Consider the following 24,037-nt stretch of genomic DNA (forward strand, 5'->3'; position numbering starts at 1 on the left):
TGTTCAATGAGTTCTAAGGTTTTGTCTTTCAATGGGCCTCTGCCTTCAGCTTGAGGAGATCAACCCATGTCTTAACAACAGCATGGGTTGTTAGGGCTCTCTTTGGCTAACAATTAATCCAATCCTGGTACCGGAAACTTCATTTGATGACAACGGATACCCTGCAGGCATCTGTTTTCCCCATTATTTGTCTATTTCATCAAGATTGGCTTCCTAGTTGAATATATTTTACAAGCTTTTACTGTATTAGTTTGTCATACTACTGCTCAAAGTAAACAATCTCAGCTCTCTGTCCCATATTCTCTCCCTCTTCCTGTCTTCCCTAATTTTCCCTACTCTGTTCTCCTGATACAGTCTTCCTGACCTCCATCCATAATTATCCCTATTTCCCTTTCCAAAGGAGAACTATCACCCCCTCCTCAATCCCTTACTTTATACCTAAGCTCTGTACTTCTGTGGATTTTAGCTTGTTTATCATTGACTAAAATGATAATGTCCACATATAAGCAAATATATACTGTATATAGTATTTATCTTTCTGAGTCTGGGATACGATACTCAGAATGATATTTTTTTCACATTTAGTCCACTTACTTGTGAATTACATGATTTCAATATTTTTAAACAGCTGAATAATATTCTATGATGTAAATGTACCTCATTTTCTTTATCCATTGTTTTATTGAGGACCATCTAGGTTGTCTCCAGTTCTGATCATATGCCCAATAGTATAGCTGGATCTTGAGGTATATTTATTCCCATCTTGCATGAAAGACTTGTATAATAAAATGATAAAAATAAGTTAAGTATGGAATTAGTGAATGTTTTTATATCCAGCCATTCAGTTTAACCAAAAAAAAAATTGTTAAACAAGCTTTATTTTTTCGGTATATATTTCTGACTTCATTTTTAAAATATCATAAGTATAACGATTTATGTTTGGAACTTTAATTCCGTTGGTCAACATACCTTTTTGGTGCCAATACCATCTTGTTTTTATTAATATATAGCTGAATATACAATTTGAGTTTGGAGATGGTTATACTTCTAAGAGTTCATTGATTATTTAGGACTATTTTTGCTATTCTAACTTTTTGTGTTTTGTGGTTTTTTTTTTTTTTTAATGTAGGCACTTAGTGCTATAAAATTGCCTCTTAAAAATCTTTTTCTTTGTTTCCCATAAGGGTATGTTGTATATTCACTTTCACTCAATTATAGAAACTCTTTTTAAGTTTCTGTCTTTGGCTAGTTATCATTCAGTAGTGAGTTGTTTGCTTCCATGAATTGTCCATGAATTTGCACTTTATCTTGTTTTTGTAGTAGATATCCAGGTTTATCCTATGATGTTTAGAGAGAATCCAGGGTGCTTTTTCAGTTTTCTTGAAGTTGATAACACTTTCTTTGCTTCTGAATATATGGTCAGTTTTGGAGAAAGTTCCATGGGGTTATGAGAAGAAAGCATATTTTCTCATTTTTGTGCAGGTGGTGGTGGTAAAATATTCCCTACATATCAGATAGGTCCATTTGGCTTTTAATATTAGTTAGCTCTTCCAATCATCTGTATGGGTTTGTGAGGATGACCTATTACTTGTGAGAGTGGGGAAGTGAAGTCTTCTACTATTTGTGTGTAAGGGTCAATATTTGATTTAAGATGGAGTAGTAGTTCTTTTATGAACACGGTTGACCTTTCATTTAGTGCATACATGTTAGAACTCGCAATGTCTACTTGATGGACTTTTCCTTTGATCAGTATATAGTGTTCTGATTAGTTTTGGTTTGGATTTTTGGGGTGTTTTGTTTTGTTTTGTTTTTCAGATTTTAAAATGGAAATATGAGTTTGTTTATCCTGTTACCTGCATGTGATGTTAATCCTTGATGTTAAGGTGTGTTTCTTTTTTTTTTTTATTAGATATTTTCTTTATATACATTTCAAATGCTATCCCAAAAGTTCCCTATACCCTCCCTCTGCCCTGCTCCCCTACCCACCCACTCCCACTTCTGGCCCTGGCATTCCCCTGTACTGGGGCATATAAAGTTTGCAATACCAATGGGCCTCTCTTCTCAATGATGGCCGACTAGGCCATCTTCTGCTACATATGCAGCTAGAGATATGGGCTCTGGGGGTACTGGTTAGTTCATATTGTTGTTCCACCTATAGGGTTGCAGACCCCTTCAGCTCCGTGTGTACTTTCTCTAGCTTCTCCATTGGGGGCCCTGTGTTCCATCTTATAGATGACCATGAGCATCCACTTTTATATTTGCCAGGCACTGGCATAACCTCATATGAGACAGCTATACCAGGGTCCCTTCATCAAAATCTTTCAGGCATATGCAGTAGTGTCTGGGTTTGGTGGCTGATTATGGGATGGATTCCCTGGTGGGGTAGTCTCTGGATAGTCCATCCTTTCATCCCAGCGCCAAGCTTTGTCTCTGTAACTCCTTTCCTGGGTATTTTGTCCCCTATTCTAAGAAGGAATGAAGTATCCACTCATTGGTCTTCTCCCTTCTTCATTTTCTTGTGTTTTGCAGACACCAGTAAGAATGGCTAAGATCAAAAACTCAGGTGACAGCAGATGCTGGCGAGGATGTGGAGAAAGAGGAACACTCCTCCACTGCTGGTGGGATTGCAAGCTTGTACAACTACTTTGGAAGTCAGTCTGGAGGTTCCTCAGAAAACTGGACATAATACTCCCGGAAGATCCCGCAATACCTCTCCTGGGCATATACCCAGAAGAAGTTCCAACTGGTAATAAGAACACATGCTCTACCATGTTCATAGCAGCCTTATTTATAATAGCCAGAAGCTGGAAAGAACCCAGATGTCCCTCAACAGAAGAATGGATACAGAAAATGTGGTACATTTACACAACGGAGTACTATTCAGCTATTAAAAACAATGGATTTATGAAATTCTTGGACAAATGGATGTATCTTGAGGATATCATCCTTAGTGAGGTAACCCATTCACAAAAGAAGTCATTAGATATGCACTCACTGATAAGTGGGTATTAGCCCAGAAACAGAACACCCAAAATAAAGTGTGTTTCTTGGATGCAACAAAAGGATGAATCCTGTTTTCACCTTCGGTCTGTTATTCAGTGTCTTTGTTTTTGTTGTTGTTGATTTTTGATTTTTTTGAGATATGTAAATGAACAGTGTATGTTAATTCTTATTAGTTTGTTATTTTGATGTGTGTGAGTTTCTGTGTTTGTGTGTGTGTGTGTTTTCCCTCTACTGATTAGCTGATTTGCTTTTCTGAGATTATTTATTCTGTGTGTTTGCTTGGGTGTGCTTACCCTCTTTAGGTTGGAATTTTTTTCTTCTGCAGTGCTAGATTTGCAGATAGTTATAGTTTCAATTTAATTTAATTTTATTATGGAATATATTATATTATCTTTACATTTTGATTGTTTTTTTTCCTGGGGACAGTAGTCTTGGCTGGTTTCTGTTGTTTCTTAGACTCTGCAGCACATCAATTTAGGCCTTTCTGTCCATCAGTGTCCTTTAGAGAAGTCAGGTGTTATTCTAATGGCCCTGCTTTTATAAGTTACTTGGTATTTTGCTTGTGCAGCTTTTAAAATGACTTGTTTTGTTTTTAATCCTTTCATTATCATGTACTGAAGGGACTTTATGCTCCAGTCTATTTGGGGTTCTCTATGGTTCTTATACCTTAATAGGAATCTTCTTCTTTAGGTCAGGGAAATTTTCCTTATTGATTTTGTTCAAAGTATTTTCTAGGTGTTAGATTTTGATCTGGGTGTGTTCTCTTTATACATTCATTCTTATATTTTGTCTTTCTATAGTACCCCGATTTCCTGGATCCTGAGATTATTGCTTCCATCTCTCTCTCTCTCTCTCTCTCTCTCTCTCTCTCTCTCTCTCTCTCTCTCTCTCTCTCTCTCCCTCTCTCTCTCTCTCTCTCACATACACACACATACTTTTGGTTTTACAAGATACTTCCATCCCTTAAATTCTGTGGGTATGCCTTGCTTCTGTGGTTCCTGTTCAAGTCCCTAAACTTTCCATTTCCAAATTTGCCTTCGTTTGGATTTAATTTATTGATTCTATTTCCATTTTACCCTCTTTTATTGATTTTTTGATTGTTTAAATATCCATATCTCTAAAATATCTATTAATTTTTCCTAAAATATGCTACTATATCTGTAAAGACTATTTTAAGTTCTTTGTCTTTTGCCTCTACTAGGTTGCAATTATCCATATCTCTAAAATATCTATTAATTTTTCCTAAAATATGCTACTATATCTGTAAAGACTATTTTAAGTTCTTTGTCTTTTGCCTCTACTAGGTTGCAATTCTCAGGCTCTACTTTGGTAGCATTGCTGGGCACTAGTGGAGGCATATTGTCCTGGTTTTTACTGTGTTGTTATGCTACCATCTAGTCATCTGGTTTTTGAAGATTATAATTTTAGGTGCTGATCTTATACTGCCTTTGTTTGTTAGGTATTCTTTTCCGTTGTTGTTGTTGTTGTTGTTGTTGTTGTTGTTGTTGTTGTTGTCATCCTCTGTCTCTTAGAACAGTGTGTTGGCTCTGTGCTTCCAGGGAGGGAATGCTTCTGGGAACCTGCTAATTGTGACTCTTACAGGTTTGTGGTTAAATTTGTTTTTAGGTATTGGGAGCTTGGAAATGAGATCAATTAGAAAGAGGAGGCTGAGGGGGTCCATTGGAGAGAGGAAAGCCTTGTATTTGCCTAGCATCTGCTTAGCACACTGGCAACAGAGGTAGAGAGTGAGGAGAGGCCACATCAAGTGTTCTGCTACAGTGTGAGAAAAGACAGTGAGACTGTACATGGTGGAGTGGAGAGAAAGTGAAAGTCTGTAGTTGATCTACCTGCTTTGCTTGCTTACTTGGTACTAAGGACATGTGTGCTGGATCTGGGATCTGGGATGGTAGATGAGTGGGGAGAAGGAAATTTGAAGATGAGGATCACTGTCATCCAATAATTTGTTCAGAGAGAAAGGTGAGGACAAGCCAGGTGGTTTGCTACAGAGCTGGGGTTGATTGTCAGGACTGGATTTCTGTGAGTGGAAAAAGAGGTAAAGAACTGCAGTTTGTCTACAAGTTTCCCTGGTTACAGAGGAGGCTGTTTGCTTCAATGTCATAAGTAAGAACAAAAATTATTCTCCATGTAAGACCACAAAGATTAGATGATAAGGCATACATACACACAGCTTGAGAAACATCATGTTACAGAAAAAAAATACTGACTTAAAATAGTACCCATGTGTTTTGCTTTGATTATCATATTACAAGTGATTAGATCTTTTGATTTGTTCCATTATCCCTTGTACTACTCATTTCATAACTTTTATATGTCCTTCTAGGGGATAACGATAACAAGATTTGTACTCTACATAACAATAGGCATTTTTTGTTTTGTTTTAATTTTGGGTTTGTGGATAGCATCAGCATCTTAGGCACAACATGGGATGGTAGTGCTGACTTCCCCAGATGTTCTTAATCCTAGGCATTTCATAGTTACTAATCAGCAGTTTGGTTTTTGAATTAAACAATTATGAAATTATGCTGTCATTGTCCACCATACTTCACTTATAACTTTATAATATTGCATTTGAAAGTAAGAAGGTATTAGATTTGATGAAGGATCTTTGTAGAAACAGCTACAATAATGACACTCTGAAGCCTGATATATTCAGCTTTGATATCTATTTCAGAAGTTTCCACATGCAGACATTACCTTCCTTATTTATTACATAGTATGCAGATGAGCATCTATTCACAGGTGGGGTGTATAGTGATGAAATGTGTTTCATTCAGACACTCATTTGGGAGTTTGTTTTCATTTCAGTTTATGTAAAATGAAAGAAAGGAAATAAGACTCTGAGGCATTATGCAGCTAAAAGATGTGTCATAGGTAGATAGAGTCAGTAAAAAAGCTCCAAAATCCTAAAACACGGAGAAGGCTTTTTAACAGAATCCCAAGTCATTTATAACAAGCCATTAGCACACTGATTCCATCTATATTTATAGACCTCTGTTCTCAAATCAGTGACATCATCGCATTAGCTATGTGAAGATATGCAATGAATAACTGGAGTTTCAGCCACCAACTAGGCTGGTCCTTCATGATATATATTCTTAGTAAAACAATTAGATAAAGCCTTCCTGATCAGTATTGCTTATCTAAAGACTCTCTAGGGTCTTTAGATGTTTCAGTCAAGTAGAATTACCTTCTAATCCTGTGCTTCCTGGTCCTGGGAACAAATGCAGTTCTGAACTGAAATAGTCTTCAGGATCTGGTCTCCTTTCTGTACCATGAGCTGAAGTTCTAACATATAATTTGCCTGGATTTTTACTTTGTCAAATTAGAGTTCAATCTGGGAATTTTCTTACAGAAAGAGAACAGCCTAACAATACTTTAGACATAGCATGTTTTTGGGACAATGTCCTGTGTCTAAGCCCTGTTAACTATATTGACATGATGACCACAGTGACTAGATTAATAATTTGTTCTGTCAGCTGCTCTTACTCTTTCGTGTTATCCATGAAATGTTAATGGATATAGGGCTTCTGTTGAGTATTTTAAGCATCCTCTAACAGGAGTGCATGTCTTTGTAACCTAAATACTATTATTAAGCTTAAAACTGACCCTGTGACTTTTTAAGTGAAATTAAATATACTTTGTTGCTAGTAGAGATGGAAAGGAGATGCTTTGAAATTTCTTTTTGTGTTTGAAAACATGCATTTTGCTCCATGGGACAACTTTAAAGAAACTTTGTGACTTAAAGTAATAAGAAACAGCAGTAGTGTCTAATTGTTTTTTTTTTTTATGGGTTCTGTACTTTGTATTTTTTTTTCTTCAAATTGAGTGGGTGACTCTTAGCTAGAATATTCAGCCAAATCAAATATATTATTATTAACATTCTAAAGTCATGGTCACAGCAAGAGTCTTGTACTCTGTGTTATTTAAACCTGGTGTACTTAAAAAAAGTATTCACAGAGTTTCATACTAATATTTCTGTTCTCACATTATACTTGATCTCTGCTACACAGTGTTCTTTAAAATAGCAACACTGATGCAAAAATGGAAGAGTTTTACATTGTTTGTATTCATGTGTGTTGATTTGTCTCTTTGTTATTTTACTCATAATTTTAGATGGGGAAACTAAAGTGATGTAGAAGACAGACCAGTTCTGGTTGGAGGATAGAGAACAAAAAATAATAAAAAAGTTTATGAAGATGATACATAAGACATAAAGTTATACAAGGGAGTGGTACATTGTGGAGTCTTCTAGTGGATATGACACTCACAAGCACAGCTTATTTGTTTTCTTGTTTTAGGATGAAATACTGAAGTTTTGGTCTGCATGTCATACCATGCCATGTAGTCTATGATAAAAAAGATATAGCATTAAAGGAACAGCATTTCCTTTAAAAGGAAGTACGAACCTTTTAAAGACATTTTCAGTCATAATATTCTCTAGACTGGAAGCACTGTAAGTATGAATGGTGAGACACTCTGAACACTTGAGGTGCATCATCAGTAGGACCCACTCATAAGCTGGTATGTGCAAAGTATCGCAGTTAATAAAAAAATGAAACAAGAATTTGGAGAGAATATATGTACATTGCAGCTGAATGACATGGCAATGAGTCTGTGTCGTATCCATAGAACCATGTTATAGCATCTTTATACTTTTAGACATGACACTTCCAGTCAACACCCACAGTTGGATACTACAGTAGCAGTTAATCCTCAGAGGGCTATAATGAGCTACACTCAGGCATATTGGTTTTAGAAATGAAATGACAAAGTGTTTTTAACATAAAATCAAGTTAGATTTATAAAGGCAGTTCCCCACAATAACTTTCTAAATTGTGCCTAAGAAGATATAAACACAACTAACTTTCTCTCTCTCTCTCTCCCTCTCTCTCTCTCTCCCTCTCTCTCTCTCTCTCTCCCTCTCCCCATCCCCCAAGGTCTTAGATATCATAGAACAGACTGCTCTTGAATTCCAGTGTAACTGATGATGTCCTGCAAATGAAGATCTTCCTGCATCGATCTTCCAAACAAATGCTGGGATTGTAGGCATGGATCACAACACCTGCCATTTTGTTTCTGCAACGTTTAAACTTAACCATAAAAATTACCTTTACAATATTGGCACACACCTTTAATCCCAGCACTCGGGAGGTAGAGGCAGGTGGATTTCTGAGTTCGAGGCCAGCCTGGTCTACAGAGTGAGTTCCAGGACAGCCAGGGCTACACAGAGAGACACTGTCTCAAAACAAAAACAACAAATTATGTAAAATATGTAAATATATAAATTTACCACACCTAAAAAAATCAGTGTATCATACTTATGGAATCTATAAAGAAAATTTATCTTAAAACAATATAATTATATCCAAAATTATTATATCTGTCCTCCTTCTGATAGCATATGTACTGAATTTACACATAAAGATAATATCCTAAACCATAATTTTAAATAGAATTTTATTTCCTTATATGGGTAAAATGCTATACTTTAATAGAAATGTCTGTCATTCTGTTACACAACACGTGAAAATGAATGGACAATAATCTCTCTATATTTCCAGAACTGTTTTTAAATCTATTCACTGGAAGCAAATTATAATAATCTAATAGGGGTTAGTATGCTAATTATCATAATTTGACTTTAATCTGATAGATGTGCTAGTTATCTTAATTTATTCACAACCTATTATATATATATATGTGTGTGTGACTCAAAATATCATATATTAACTCAAATATTTACAAATATGCATCCATCAAAACTAAGATTTAAATCTTTAAGACAACAGCAAAATGCCATCAAGATGAATTTCTATACCAATGAGAATTTGAAATGCCTCTCATAAGCATCAACTTCACTCAAGAAAGAGCTAGATACAGTAGACTGTGTCTCTAACTGCAAGTGTGAGAGGTAAGTAGAGACAGGAAGATCCCTGGAGACCATCAGCCTAGTGATCTCTAGGACCACTGAGAGAGCTGGGTCAAAAATTAAAAGGTAGAGTGATCCTGAAAGGCACTTCTCATCGACTTCTGACCTGTATACATGGTGGTGGCACACATGTACTGTGCACATACCTAAATAAACATATATATACATATATATATATATATATATATTCTCTAGACTGGAAGCACTAAATACACTAAATAGAAACATAAAGAAAATGAGAGGGAGAGAGACAGGTACAGTAAGACAGAGACACAGAGAGGGTACAGATTCATGACTCAATCTAAATGTCAGCATAAAATCTTAAAATTGAATTATTTAAAAACAATTATAGATTAATGTCACAATAAGGACACTTTTAAATATTTTTAGTTCTTAATATTTTCACACACATATATTCATCCTCCTATTTCCCTCTTAAATATTTTTCAGATTCCATCCCCTTGGAACTTCATGTTCTTTTCTTTCATTTTTTTTTAATGTCTCACTTGCTTTGATTAGTGCTGTCCACATGTTTATTGTGTGTCCTGAGACTACGCTTTGGAACATAGGCAACCTACCAGTGGCTACACTACTCCCCAAAATAATCTTTCCTCCCCAGCAGTCATCAACTGCTAAATCATTCTTCAATTAGGAAAGATGACTCACAAATTATTTTCATATCCATGCTAAATGTTGAATAGGTTGCTGTCATCCATGTTTCATGAAGTTAACAATAGCTACTGAATTTGTAAGTACAACAACCATGTCTAATCCAGAATAAAGCAATATATCATTGTTTCCCATCTTCTGGCTCTTACATGCCTTCTTTTCTCTTATTTGAAATGTTCCCTGTGTCTAGGTAGGAGAGAGATTTTAATGTCATTATCTTACTTAGGGCTATTCACTTAAAGTGAGTTATTCTCAGCACTTGGCTTGGTAATGAGTATCTGCATTGACTGTTGTCCACAACAGCAAAAGGAAGTCTCTGTGACCAAAGTGCTAATTTATGAGTATAAATATAAATATTTGGAAGGCAGTGTTTGATATAATATCCATAGAGCAAATCAATAGTAGTAGTCTCACTTATATGACCTATGAAATCCCAGCCATAGATTTTTTTTTACCAAGTTTGAAGTTTAGACCTGGATTTTCTATTGTGGAGCAGGCTTAAAAATACAATCAGGATAGTGGAGGTTGTCCCCATAACAGTATTGTTCTTGTTGGCTCTACACAAAAACTGGCAACAAGTACGCATCCGTGGATACTTGGTAGTATGCCAACTTCTTTAATAAGATATTTAGTTATTTTCTTTTTTGATTGCTTATGAATCAAAATTTAGTAGAAAACATTCCAAAATTCATTCCATGGGCTTTAGCTTAGAATATGAAATATAAGTTTGGCTGGTAGCAATTTCATTTCTTTACAGTTACCAGACACATAATATATCACAAATACAGATACCAATGCCCTCTGATAAGAAATTATGATGTAGATAAGTTCAATAACATGATGCCTATTTGCAAAAGAAATAAAAAATTCTACACTGAAGCATTTCATGACTTTGATGTGAATTATCTTGCCAAATATGATTACTTAGCGAACTATTTTTTCAATGTCTCAGAATGATTATATATTCAAAAATATTCTAAATAGAAAAGCTATGGCTCAGTTTTCATTTAAAGTTCAATTAATAAACACAGCCAATATTTTTTAGTTTCTTCACGGTATAAAGTATTTGTTATATAAAATTTTGATAATATTGGGTTTATTTACCTGAGAAAGTTAAAAAAAATCATAACTCTTTCAAGTCTTTATCATATATATTCAACTATATTTTACTATTTAACAAAATTATAATGTCCAACTTATAATTACAATCTCAACTTAAATTCATCTCATGGTGTTGCTTTAGTTGTTAATAAAAGAAAAAAATCTTTGGAAATCATGGTAATCAAATGATCCTAAAGTTAAAGTATCAAAGCTAGTTGGACTAATTAGCCTGCGATATATGGATAGAATGAAGCTTTAAAATATGAAAATATAAAAAGCGATACTGTGCAGATATTTACATAATTTGTGTTTCGTATGTAAATAATGTAAAAGTAGTGGCTACTATACAAGTTAATATTATGCTTGTATTAATTCGGCTATACAAACAGTGAAATTTATTTTCTGTTGTATTTGTGAACATTGTGAGTCTCGCAGGATTTTCTCCAAATATTTCAAAGGCTATTATTCTGCCTAGAGTCCAGAGAGATAGAAAACAATTTTCTCATAGAAAGAAAACATGGTCTTGCATATGAGAAAGCAAGAGGTCAATAAAATGTCAAATATGCATCAATTTTAAAATAGGCATTTCACCTTATGAAATTCATGAGTAAATATGAACACATCAGATACAATATTTCATAGTAAATAGAGGGAGGGCCCAATGAGACTGAGAGTGAGCACTGACATGCAGCATTTCTGAGACACTGGAAATGGAGGATGTTAGCTTGTACAGGATCTTGTAAATAATGTGAGTGTGTAAATAATCTTGATTTTAAAGGAACATAAACCCAAAGTGTAGTAATCTATTAATTCCAGAAAGCTCCTTAAAGAAATGCATGGGTATCTTTTCAGATGAAGGAAAAGACACAGTTTATTTACAATTCAGATGTCATAATTATCTGAAAAAAAATACGTCTGAAAAGGTACTGCTTAGTTTCCTAGGTACTCTGAGCTCTGGAATTTGCTTATAACTTGAGCAGCACAGGATCCATTGCTTTTCAAATAGAGCTACAGATATGTAGGATAAAGGAATCTTGAAATCTGTGATGGACTTCTGGCTTTGAAAACCTGAACACAGGTCTTACCCAACGAATCATACTCAGGTGACTCTCAAGTATGACACTTAAAACCAGCTTGGTCTTGAGAGTCATGTGAGGTGTCTGCTAACATCCATTCTCACACTTAACTGAATAACTAAAGAATATTCTTGTTAACCATGTGGGGGCAGTAACTTTGTGTCTCTTTTATTGAACTAGAAAATGGTTGATGTTTTCATTATGAAGAAAAAGCCAAGGTTTCTAAAAAGATAGGAATACTCTCCTGGAGGATCTCTTTTCCAGTCATAAGTAGTGCAAGTGTAAGTATAGAAAATATGCTGCTCTGCATGAGACATAAAGATGTTTATTATGAAACATGAAGCTTTGAAAATTGTAAATCAGACCTTACCATACTTTGAGAATCTTCATTTCCAATGGCTTCTAAACATAGCTTCCTAGAGTTTCCCACAAAAATTCAAGTGAAATACAAATATTACCAGTGGGTTCTAGGTTCCCACAACTGAGTATTGCATAATATATCAAAGCCCCTTTGCTACACATTTCCTTGTAATATATAATTAAATATATACAAATAATATAATATATAATTATAATACATAATGAGTATTAGCAGAGTCATGTGGCAATATAAAATATGTATGAACAACACACAGTGGTATTCTATAAACTGAAAACAGTAACATGAATCCTCATTCATCAGCTAATTGACTAGCCATGGTTTTATGCAACATTATCCTAATGGAAACAAGAAGATAGTGGAGACTTTGTAATGAAGAATGTGGCATCTTAGAAACATTAAAACTTAAATCTCAAGAGTTCTTTTTCCTATCTGAATTCAGGAGTGTGTAAAGTGGTTTTGATGGATGTACTGTGGTCACTGACAGTTTTTAGAAACTTTGATACGTTGCTCACACATTGAGATGTTCCGCTAACACTGGAGATTATGATTATGATTTTATTCACACAGTAACATTTTCTCACAGATCAGTCCCATTTTGTTTCACTTGAGAAACAGTCCTGAATAACATGCTCATTAGTACTAATGAATGATGACTTAATTGCTTATTTGCATCTAATCACATAAAGGTCTTTAGCACATCCAGTGATTTGAGATGGGTTTGTTTAGAGGTTTAAAGTTTGTCCTTTAAAGACTGCAATTATAATTATTAATAATTATGAGGTTTGTGAAGCTAGAAGAACAAACACGTTCTCTAATGATATTAGAGTACTACTCTACTACCATTTGGAATGTAACTGGTAATAAATCATACATTTTAAACATCTGTTCATTTTACCCAAGTGTGAAGGTAGTTCTTGTTACCAATGAAACATTTCTTGAAAGCAGGAAGCATTTGACTGATATTTCATGAACAAACTTTTTTCTTTGCCTTATATGCAAAAATGTAAATGCAGTATTAATTTATACACACACACACACATACAGAGTTGGTCTATGTATGTAGTAATGTAATTCCCTCCTATTCAGAATACAGATTATATCAAATCTCCTTACTTAATTTCTTTAAGAAAGGAGAGCATGTATTCTTGCTTTATTTCAGGAGATGGAGGAAACACTTTTAAAAAATTAAACAAATATATCGCTGCAAGTCCCTGGCTTGAGTTGGATCTTGCACCTACATTTCTATCAGTTATTTAAAGTGGACACTTAGCAAAGAAATTCAAGTACTCTAAGATTATGTTAAGAACACTGATGTCCACCTATCTCAGTCTCTATTCAAGGTGACCAAATGCAGTTGCCTATGGGTAGAAGCTCAGAATATTTATCCATATCACAGATAAAATTGTGAATAAGACATCAGATCATGAGTTGTGCTCTCAGTGGACTCTGAAACTGACATGGCACCTACTATAGAACAATGTCATTTTCTTATTGATGTGACTCAGGGGAATTGTTTTTAAGTGATAAACAGGATAGCTTTTAAATAAGTATTTAATAAGCATTAATTCTTTTGAAAGTTAATATTTAAAAATGGAATAGTCAGCTATGTCTAGAAAGACATGAGGTAACTGATTTGTTTTTTTTTTTTTGTTTTTTTTTATAGAATTAAGTTCCCAACTTCTCACTTGAAATACTAAATCAGCAAAATATGAGCAATTATATTTTATGGATACAGCAAATATGTTTTAAAATAGCAACTTGAAAATGTATATTTATATAGTTATTCCTTAAACAAAACCTATTATGCATGGAGAGACTTACAGAATAAGTTTTTTTTAAAATATGAGAATAATTCATTTGGTGAAATTAAGACCAATGGTTTTTCCAGTGTAATAAAATCAAGTGTTTTTCAGTTCCCTGCAATTTAAATCATATTAGCATACATTAGTTATATTAGAAACTGAAATTCAATTCAGCTAGTCAGGGAGCTTGCGTCAGGCAATTATTGGATATAACATTACTGCTATTGCTCACAGTTATGTGTGTGTCCCATTGAGAAAGTAGCACTTGCATTAAAAGAAAAATGTAAAGCAAGAATATTGCAAACGGCAATCAAAAAGCCATTACAACGAAGACATTACTTTCTCTTTTCAGCTTTGTAATAGTTCTCCGTTTTCCCCTTTGTATTCTGACTATGTGTAAATGGCACCCTACAGGCGGTACTTTAATTTTCCCTTTGTGATAGCAAAGCCCACATTGGAGGTGAGTAAACGATGCCTTTCTTACCATTAGAAACTGCAGTATGAAAATAAAGTCCTTGAATTTATATGGCATGCTCCCATGAAATTCACATTAGGAATATACTTCTGAATATAGAAAGATAGAAATGAGATTTTATATGTTAATACCTGCTGAGAAATTAGTGAATGGAGGGAAGACTAACCTCTTCTTTCTATTTAGGCAGCAAAAAAGCATGTCCACTTTTGGATGTTTAGTTAATTAATGAAAACCTAATTTTGAGGGTTGGGTTGTCACAGTAAATCTTATGAAAATGATAACAGATTATGATCTTATTGAGTGAAATCATGAAAGACACCATTTGGTGCAAATGCAGTGAGTTTGTTTTCATGACTCATTTCCAGATAACATGTTCTCATGCAAGCAAATTTTTCTGGTGTAGGAAAATTCAAAAATATCTGTGGACAACTACTTCCATCAGTACCTCTACTACTTTACTATGTGATGTTGTGCAGGAATTTTAGTCCCAATTGAACTCATTGATAAATATCAGGTGTTTTCACAAGCAATAACAATGTGACTCAGTCCGTGGAAGCTTTAGATACATATAACTTACATTTAGCTTGCTAAGAAAACATTAACTGTGGCAGATCTGACCATTTATGTTCACAGGGCAAATGCTTTATCCACTGAGTCATCTTCCCAGCTGTAAATACTATTCTTGAATTGATTCACTTTCCTATACTACTAAGTATTTAATATATTACTCAACACTTTTTCAGTAGCAATACAACTGTCTGATTTCCAAGGAAACAGTGTGAGTGGCATAACATATTTATTGGCTCTAAGAAATATATGTGCATCTTTGAAGCAACAGGAGAATGTGCAATTATTGTATAATTTTATGGGAACTCACAGACCATGAACACCATGCCTTGCTGTTAAATTTGCTATCATATTGCTCATGTGTGCAGTCTCCATTGCTACTTTAAACAGGCTACCAAGTGAGCTAATATATGTTGATGGCAATTCTGTTTAAAGAGAGGTTTTAAGAAAAATATTGCTCATCTACAACATAAAGCTGAATTTTGGTGGTGAAAACTACATATCTGTATAACCCTTCAAAAGATACACCTGAGATTGCCCTCATTACCTTCACTATATGTAAAGGAAATGTATGCATGTGGTAAAGAACAAAATGGTGGTTGTGAAATCTATGTCTTAAGTAGCATCATTCCAAAGAGGGGAAAGCAGGCAGGAGTGTAATGTTTTTAACTGTTCTCATGGTTCACAGAAAAGAAAGAAGCAAATACTGAGCTCTGTCTCACATGTGCAAATTGGCTCTGTTTGATACAGTCTTAGTTCCGAAGGTGAATAGGATCTACCTGACTACATTTCCAGTTATTTTAGCCCGGTTTCCCCCAGAAATTTGTATGGTGATGTATGACATACCAAAAGGTCTTACTAGGAGTTTAAAGCACCAACATTCTACTTATGTCACACAGGATGGGTAAAAATTGCTCTAGAGCTTGAATTTTTTTCAAATAACTGCATTTTGGACTGGCTATCTTCAAATACATCTCATCTTTAAAATGTGAAAATCGAGAGCAGAGCACTTCTCTCAAGATCCATATTCTACATATTGTCAATGATACTGCTTCTGCCTGAGAAGCCAAACCAGAAACCTGAAAGTTACCCTACAATGTGTTTCGTACTTTAAATAAAATTACTGAATCTCCTATAAACTAAGAGGCTGGAGGGCTAACAGAAAATAAATGTCTCAAGAAAATTAAAATGAGCTTCTTTTCTATGGTCAGAAAGCTATTTCCCCTACCCTAGAATCATATGGCTAAACACAATTCCAAGTTTATACCCATATGTTAATGAGTGGTGTCTTCAAGAAGTGATGAGATCCTGAAGTTGCATCCAACACAGATGAGATTTTTTACTCTCAAGCAGCCTCAAAGAACTGCCCTGTATAATCTGTTAGGGCATCAGAAATTTTCTTTAGTGAGTAAGTGAACTTTTCATAAGATACAGAATTATTCAACCTCTTGTATTTTCCAGCTTATGAGGTACTGAGAAATGAATTGATATTGTATATACAGCTACTAAATATATAAAGGCATTATTCATTGAAAGATAGAAGGATGTATAAATAAAGATTTATAAATGTGAAAATTTGGTTTCTTCACATAATAGATTATAAAGTTTGACCCCCTCGATTCCTTTGAAATCAGTTTAGTTATTTTTAAAGGTTGAAGGTAAAGGTTGCAGATGATGTTGACAATATTAGTAGACATTTGTGAATATCTGTTTCAATGTTTAAATTCTGGAGTGCACTTTATATTCACTAAATATCTTATCTGTCACTGCTGACAATAAACATAGGCTTGGGATGGCTAGAAGTCATAGTTCTAAAGGCTCTTGCAGCCAACCCTGATGTCTTGAGTTTAATCACTGATATCTACATTGTAAAAGGAATTACTCCTGTAAGTTTTACTTTGACATTGACACACACACATACACACAGACACACACACACACAAATAACTAAAATTAGTAATTAAAATAAAATGTGAGTAGTCTGATTTTTTCCCTATCAGTTTTGACATTCTCTTTTAGGTGATATGAGACACAATCGCTTCACTATATTTCTGATACATTTTGTATATAAAGTAGTGACATGTGTGAAACACCAATCTCCTTAGTTACTGGAAAGCATTATTTCAATTATTTTGTATAGTCTTTTCATATGGTTTATGTTAAAAAATGAGAAGTAATGGTTAGAAGAGGACCAATCAATTGTCTGTTCAGTCAAAGCTTAAAAAGCAGAAGATTACAATGGAGTTCTACTCAGCTATTAAAAACAATGAATTTATGAAATTCTTAGGCAAATGGATGGAACTGGAGGATATCATCCTGAGTGGTGTAACCCAAACACAAAAGAGTACACATGATATAAACTTAATGATAAGTGGATATTAACCCAGAAACTTAGAATACCCAAGATAAAATTTACAAAACACATGAAACTCACTTGAGAAGGAAGACCAAATTGTGAATAATTCATTCCTTCTTAGAATGGGGAACAAATTACCCATGGAAGGAGTTACAGAGACAAAGTTTGGAGCAGAGCCTGAAGTAACAACCATCCAGAGACTGCCCCTTAAACAACCACCAAACCCAGTCACTTGGCAGATGCCAACAAGAGCCTGCTGACAGGACCATGATATGGCTGTCTCCTGTGAGGCTATGCCAGTGCCTGGCAGATACAGAAGTGGTTGCTCACAGTCATCCATTGGACAGAGCACAAGGTCCCCAATGAAGGAGCCAGAGAATACCCAGGGAGCTGAAGGGGACTGAAGCCCTATAGGAGGAACATCAATATGAATTAACCAGTACCCCCAGAGCTCCTTGGAACTATACCACCAATCAAAGAAAACACATGGTGGAACTTGTGGTTCTAGCTATATATGTAGCAGATGAAGGCCTAGTCGGTCATCAATGAGAGGAGAAGCTCTTGGTCCTGTGAATGTTCTATGTCCCAGTATAGGGAATGCCAGGACCAGGAATGGGAGTGGGTGGGTTTGGGAGCAGGAGGAGGAAGGAGGGGATAGAGGATTTTCAGAGGGAAAACTAGAAAAGGGGATAACATTTGAAAATTAAATAAATAAAATATCTAATAAAAAATTATGTATGTAAATACAAAAAAAAGAATAAATTTAGTATTCCACCCCCTCCCCCCAAAAAAGCAGAAGATCTGAGACCATGTGCTTCCTATTCTTTTACTGCCTATCTGTTTCTAGGTTATCACCTCAAATCAGTAGAGATCTGAAGAATTCCAAATATTCAATCTGTATTTCATTCTTATGTAATAATGTTTTAATAGCTTTCAAATGTCATCATATTCAAGTGTTCCTCAAATTGAAGCAAGTTGGTTATATCTCCTTCTTATCCAGATATTATTTTCTTACATTGGATTTGGCTTCATCTAATACATGGTTTAATTGAGGAGGATGATACATGGGTAGTATAGAAACACATAAGGAAGCTAATGCTGGCTTTAATCAAGGAGGATATTGCCTATGGTTCATATATAAACACATTAAAAACCTGGATCAGAGAGAAAAAGTTGGAATTTATGTGCAACATTATTTCTGATTCCACTTCTAGAAATGTTTACATGTCTGAACTTATTTTAATTTGTTACCTTCGACTGAATAATCACAAATATATTTTCCGGTTTTTGAAATTTTGTATCATATTAAGACCAAGTTAGAAAACAGGGAAACATTCTATTTGAAATACTAAGTACAGAAACAAAACATTTTAGTCACATATAAATGATATGACAGAATCTAAGAAAAAGTGCAGTTTCCATTCTAATCCTGACATATTTAACCACTATATTTTATTCTTATTTGATATATAAAGTACATTGCATAAGACCTTGCTGTTATCTTCTAGTAAATTCTCCATTATGAAATCAAGAAGTAGATATTAAATTGTTTTTCTCTTAACTTAACAATTAGCTCTGGATTCACATTACTGGTTATTTGATGGTTTGTTTGTTTCTTAGTTTATTTCAGAACCATGTGCTAATTTGGTTGGAGCTTTCATGGAGTCAATAACTTGGATGGAGCCAAAGACAAGCAGGGAAGAAGCGAAATTATGAGTGTGGTGGTTTGAATAAGCTTGGCCCAGAGAATGTCACTATTAAGTGTTGCCTTGTTGGAGTGATGGTGTCACTGTAGGGGTGGGCTTCGAAACCCTCAACCTAGCTTCCTGGAAGTTAGGCTTCTCCTAGTGGCCTTCTGATCAAGATGTCAAACTCTCAGCTACGTCTGCATCATACTTGCCTGGATATCACCATGCTCCTGCCTTGATGATATTGGAATGGACCTCTGAATCTATAAGCCAGCCCCAAGTAAATTTTGTCCTTATAAGAGTTGCCTTGGTCATGGTGTCTCTCTTCACACCAAAAGAAACACTAAGATAGTGAGGAAAAGTAAATAAATGAATTAAGTGTGTTTTTCAAGATCTATGATCTCTCTTGGTTATAACCACCCAACCCCTCTGGAGAGTCTTACAATGTAGAAAACAGTACAAAGTGGTTCCAGCAGAAGAGAGGAACCCTGATAACTTTTCTATAAGATTCTTGTCTGTCAGCCCTGCCCCTCGGGATATTATCTACCTACTTAACCTGTGTGATGTCTATAGTCAGGACAAAAAGGAAAAGAGCAGGGTTGGGGAGAAGGAGAGAGGAGAGGAAGAGGAAAGGATTGGCAGTGCACTTGCACAGTTTTGGTTGTTCACTAATGTCATGGCTGGTACAGGAGCATGGTCGACAAGGCTTCTGAAACCTGAAAGCAGAGGTAGGTAGATTACACAGAGGGTGAGAGGGGGATTAGGTGGGAAGTGCAAGAGAGACAGCAGAAAGTAATGGGGTGGATATATGAGAATAAGGTATGATAATATATGGGCCTGGGAATGCAACCATCAACCTCATTGTATTATGTGCTAATTAAAAATTTAATGAGAAATGTGCTAACCCAAGTAGGAGTAGAAAAAAATGTTTATGAAGAATTAAAAACAACAACAGTCTCATTTTATTTACGCCACTGACAAGTTCATATACATGGCAGATGAGAAAAGAAATCTTGCCTGAACTTGCCTTATGTGTCTAAAGGAAAACTTAAAATAACATAGCTGGAGACATCTACCACCACCCCAACGATTCTGTTAAGACAGTGTCCATGCACAGAAGTCTCAACGAAATCATATATTCTTTGAACCCATTAACTTCAACTTTTGCCAAATTGGTATTTAAACTTTTGCCATGGTTATTTGAATTCTCAGCTCCTTACCTTGAAGATTCGGAATACCTCTTTGACAGTTACTCAATACAAACACTGTAAATTGGAGGACCATTGAATATAACTACAACTTAAAACACTTATGAAATAAAAATATATGCACAATCTCTGAGAGAATTGAAACTGTCACAGAGTATTCGTTGTTTTCAATAAAATAGACATAAATCCTGTAAAGATTCTATGCCTATAGTTGGCATTTCTCATTGTCTGGTGGAAAGAGCAGCTTGGAAAACTTACATGGAGTTCTCTGATGTTAAGTACAAATCTGAGCTATTTTCTCATGAATATATTGCACCAGAAGGAGATAATTGATTACATCTCTAAGGTTTTTTATTTTCTAGACAAATATGCCCTGAATTAAAAACAAAACAAAACCAAAAGAAACCCTACAACAGAAACCACCAAACCCTTTCATATGTCTGTGGAAAGTAGAGAAATCTACTGTAAATGAGCAGGGTAGACAGATAACCTCACTTCAGGACAACAGGGATAAGCCTGTTGAGGAAAACCATTGGTGACTAATTTCTTTCCCCAAAGCTGAAAATAGGAGGATAGTTTTCAAATACTGTCTGTCTTAAAAAAAAAAAAAAAACCCAGTTTACAAAGGTATCTCAACAAAGACGGGGTTGCGGAATCCAAAACAAACCAACAAAATGCAGGTGGGAAAAGTGAGAACAGAGGGCCCGAAGGCAACCTAAGACATCCATTCTGTTACGATAACTTTACTATTTGGTTCTGACCATGACATTTATATGAAAACCTTGCAGCAAAATCTTGCTGGCATATGCAATAGTGTCTGGGTTTGGTGGTTGATTATGGGATGGATCGGGGGAGGGGGGGCAGTCTCTGGATGATCCTTCTTTCTCAGCTCCACACTTTGTCTCTGTAACTCCTTACATGAATATTTTGTTTCCCCTTCTAAGAAGCAACGAAGTATCCACACTTTGTTTTCCTTCTTCTTGAGTTTCATGTATTTTGTAAGTTGTATCTTGGGTATTCTAAGTTTCTGGGCTAATATCTACTTATCAGTGAGTGCATATCATGTGTGTTCATTTGTGATTGGGTTATCTCACTCCGGATGATATCCTCCAGATTAATCCATTTGCCTAAGAATTTCATAAATTCATTGTTTTTAATAGGTGAGTAGTACTCCATTGTGTAAACATATCACATTTTCTGTATCCATTCCTTTATTGAGGTACGTCTGGGTTCTTTCCAGCTTCTGGCTATTACAAATAAAGCTGCTATGAACATAGTGGAGCATGTGTCCTTATTACAAGTTGGAACATCTACCAGAGGACAGCCTAGTAGGCCATCAATGGGAGGAGAGGACGGACCTTGGTTTTGGGAAGATCATATGCCCCAGTACAAGGGAGTGCCAGGAATCAGGAGTGGATGGGTTGAGGAGCAGGGCAGGGGGAGGGTATAGGGGACTTTCAGGATAGCATTTGAAATGTAAATGCAGAAAGTATCTAATAAAGAGAGAGAGAGAGAGAGAGAGAGAGAGAGAAAGAGAGAGAGAGAGAGAACTACTGTTCTTTCAGAGGTCCTGAGTTCAACTCCCAGCAACCACATGGTAGCTCACAACCAGTTGTAGTGAGATCCAGTGCCAGCGTCTGGTGTGTCTGAAGACAACTGCAGTGTAGTCATATAAATAAAATTAAATCTTTAAAACAAATAAGTGCTACATTTGGGTCATGACATTAGGAAGATGTGAGGGAAGACAGGAGATTGAAAGTATGTTCTCAAAGATGTTTTACAAGATTAGCTTCAAGAAAGCCAGAATAAGTGATGAAAGTAATGAGATGAAAGGAAGAATGGATTCATATACAACTTTGGTTTAGGGGCAAGAAGAAGCCACTGAAATAAAACTTTACAGCAAATTTTACACAGTTGGCCCGTAAGCTGAGTGCACCTGAAGTATTACTAGTGTCAGTTGTCCAGGAAAACAAAAAAGGTGAATGCTAACTCTCAGGGGATTTGGCATTGGAGGAGAATAGGGGTAGAGTTATGGAGCCTAACTCAAGACTATAGCAATTTCAAGAGCTATTATTGTAAAGCAAAAGATTAATGGCACTAAGGATGGATTGCTTTTTCATTTCAGTCTCTTATCCATATTAAACACATTTCTCTGCATTGTATAAGATAAGGGTTCACAATTTTGTTTTTGCATGTGGAGTTTTCCAAGAAACATTTGTTAAAGACTTCAATTCTCTTTTGAATTACCTTGGCAGCATTGTTAAATTTCAATTGGCTATGTAAGTGTGGGTCCATTTTTTTCTAACCTCTTTATTTTGTTCTATTGATCTGTTTGTCTACACTTTCACCAATAGCACATTGTCTTAATTGTTGTAGAGGTACGGTGAATCTTGAAATCACGTACTGGAAGTACGCCAGCACCACTCCTCATTGTCACAGTTGTAGGGCTATTTCAGGATCTTCATCATCTTATCTGTTTGAACAAAAGTTTGTTTCTTTTTACAAAATAAAAATATGCTGGGATTTTGCATAGAAACTCATGCACTCTGTATTGAGCTGTATAATTATTAACTCAGTAACATTTAGTTTTCGGATTCATAGCCTTCACTATCTCCCTGTTTGTTTAGTTTTTCTTTATCTTAGTATACTCAATTTCCTTATAGTGTTGTAACTTTTCTCTTGGTTTTCTTTGTTTTTTGTTTTTGTTTTGTTTTTTTTTTTTTGTTTTTTTGTTTTTGTTTTTTTTTTTGCTTTTTGGATGCTATAAAGATGCTACTTTTATTAATTTAATTGTATAATTTTACATGATGTCACTAGAAGCACAATTTATTTTACAATTTAATGTGAATTCCAAAAGCCTCGTTAAAATCAAATATTAGTTTAAATAATTATTTCTCACTTTAAGAGTATATGAATGCAAATTTATTGATTTTTGGATGAAAAGTATTTTCTGCTTCTTTACAAACTTTGTTTTCAAAAGTAATTGTAATGAAGATTTCTGTGTGCCAAACCATGCTGTTACTGTATGTTAATTTTATGCACATTTCTCCTTTCAGTGACATATCTAATACTGAATTCGTTCTGAGGTAAAGATAAGAAAGTCTCCACAAGCACCATGACTGAAATGTCACCGCAGACATCCTGTATGTGCGCATCTCCCTGTGATTCTTAGAAGTTAGGATTCACATTTTCCTAGTCACCCTCTGTAGACACTTGAGTAAATACACCATAACTGAGCAGTATTTTATGTTATAGCTTCTTCTGGGCTTTACTTACCCTAGTTATACATTTAGCATATTTACCTATTTTTTTTTATTTAAGAAAAAAAAACTCATGCATTAATATTGTTATAAGAAAGACAAAACTACTCGCCTGCTACATATGTGCAGGGGACCTAGGACCAGACCAGGCTGGCTCTTTGGTTGACATTCAGTTTGTGAGAGTCTCCACGGGTTCAGGTGAGTTGACTCTGTAGATATTTCTGTGGAGTCCCTGTCTGCTTCAGGTCCCTCAGTTCTTCCATCGACTCCTTAAGACTTCCTGAGCTCCTCTGGGCGGTGGTGGCGCACGCTCTTAATCCCAGCACTTGGGAGGCAAAGGCAGGCAGATTTCTGAGTTCGCGGCCAGCCTGGTCTACAAAGTGAGTTCCAGGACAGCCAGGGCTACACAGAGAAACCCTGTCTCAAAGAAAAACAAAAACAAAAACAAACAAGCATAAAAGACTTCCTGAGCTCCATCTAATGTTCTAATGTTTGGCTGT

Source organism: Mus musculus, chromosome 8 (assembly GCF_000001635.26).
Source record: "Mus musculus strain C57BL/6J chromosome 8, GRCm38.p6 C57BL/6J".
In the NCBI taxonomy this organism is placed as follows: Eukaryota; Metazoa; Chordata; class Mammalia; order Rodentia; family Muridae; genus Mus; species Mus musculus.